Source organism: Dipodomys spectabilis, unplaced genomic scaffold (assembly GCF_019054845.1).
Source record: "Dipodomys spectabilis isolate Male_0828 unplaced genomic scaffold, ASM1905484v1 ptg000160l, whole genome shotgun sequence".
In the NCBI taxonomy this organism is placed as follows: Eukaryota; Metazoa; Chordata; class Mammalia; order Rodentia; family Heteromyidae; genus Dipodomys; species Dipodomys spectabilis.
This window is the reverse complement of record NW_024870837.1, coordinates 1,165,144-1,166,372: the sequence shown is the minus strand read 5'-3', so window position 1 is coordinate 1,166,372 and position 1,229 is coordinate 1,165,144. Positions and strand designations below refer to the sequence as shown.

The 1,229-nt window shown below is 30.8% G+C and overlaps 1 pseudogene; it reads right to left on the bottom strand.

The window, feature by feature from the left end:
• Nucleotides 1–581: 581 nt before the first annotated feature.
• On the bottom strand, nucleotides 582–680 carry LOC122119041 (annotated as a pseudogene).
• Between the last annotated feature and the right edge of the window lie 549 nt (nucleotides 681–1,229).

Below are 1,229 nucleotides of genomic sequence, written 5' to 3'. Positions count from 1 at the left end.
TCTCTTGGGGAGATTAAACGTTGGAACTTGAATTCTCTTTTTGGTTGGGGAAAGCTGTGGCATTCTGCTACTTCCCCATCGCCATCTTGGTCCCCCCTCGAGTTTTTGCTTTTTTTAATCAGAAATAATTTTAATTTATCTGTTGAAGAGAGTACTAAAGAAACTAAAGATATTTCTGGTGTTTATCTGAAAAATTATACTTTAAAATATTCTGTATTCTGTTTGTATAATATCCATAATCTATTTTATTCTTTCCTAGATATGACTTTGAATACTACATTGTTTTATAATATATAGGTTCAATAATAAATGTGTCCTTTCAGATTGCATTCCATACAGAAACAGTTTAAGATTCCTTTTTTACTAGGTGCTTATAGTATATTTCTTTGGAATAAAATGACAATGTTGTCGAATTTTAAAAGTTTTGTTAAGATTATGCTATGTAAAGGCCTTTCTAAGGTGAAGATTTAATACACTGATGTCAAACTAACTTATATATATGAATTACATGTATTGTTACACTTGTAATTTTGTAATCAACTTTTTAATAATTGTTTTCCATTTCTTGCATGTGAAGAATGAAAAATATGGCATAATTCACAGATTTTCATATCATCATGTGCAATTGCCATGTTTATCTCTGTATTGTTGTAATTTGGGTATATGTGCTGCTGAAGCATGTAATGTCTTAAAATTTAGATAGTTAATGATACAATATTTATAGAGGATTATATCCTTGGGTGCCTATTTGTAACAAGGAAACCTTGATGTTCCTAACAATGCTACTGATCTTATTTCCCTAAAATTCTGTGTATAATGGAAAATAATTATATTGTTCAGTCGATTGCTTACGTTTGCAATTTTTTGTCAATGACTATTTTAAATATTTTTCATTTTAGATTTAATCATACTTTGAAGCATTTTAAGCTAGGTCCAAAGGGGATGGCTTTTTCAAGTATTTATTTATCCAACTGAGTTAGCTCTGTGGAGCTAATGGATTCAAAGTTAGCCTTACTTAAGAGCTCCTTCTAAACTTCTGCAGCTGAAATTTTTCCCAAATGAGGTCTTATTTGCACAAATGTCTACCTGACACTTTACCCTTCTTCCATGTAGGATCAACCAGAATATCTTACCTTGACAGCATAAATTGTCTATCTTGAACAAAACAACTCTTAGTTACAAGGGATCCTAGAAAGTTGAACATTTCAGACAGAACTGCTCAGACTAGA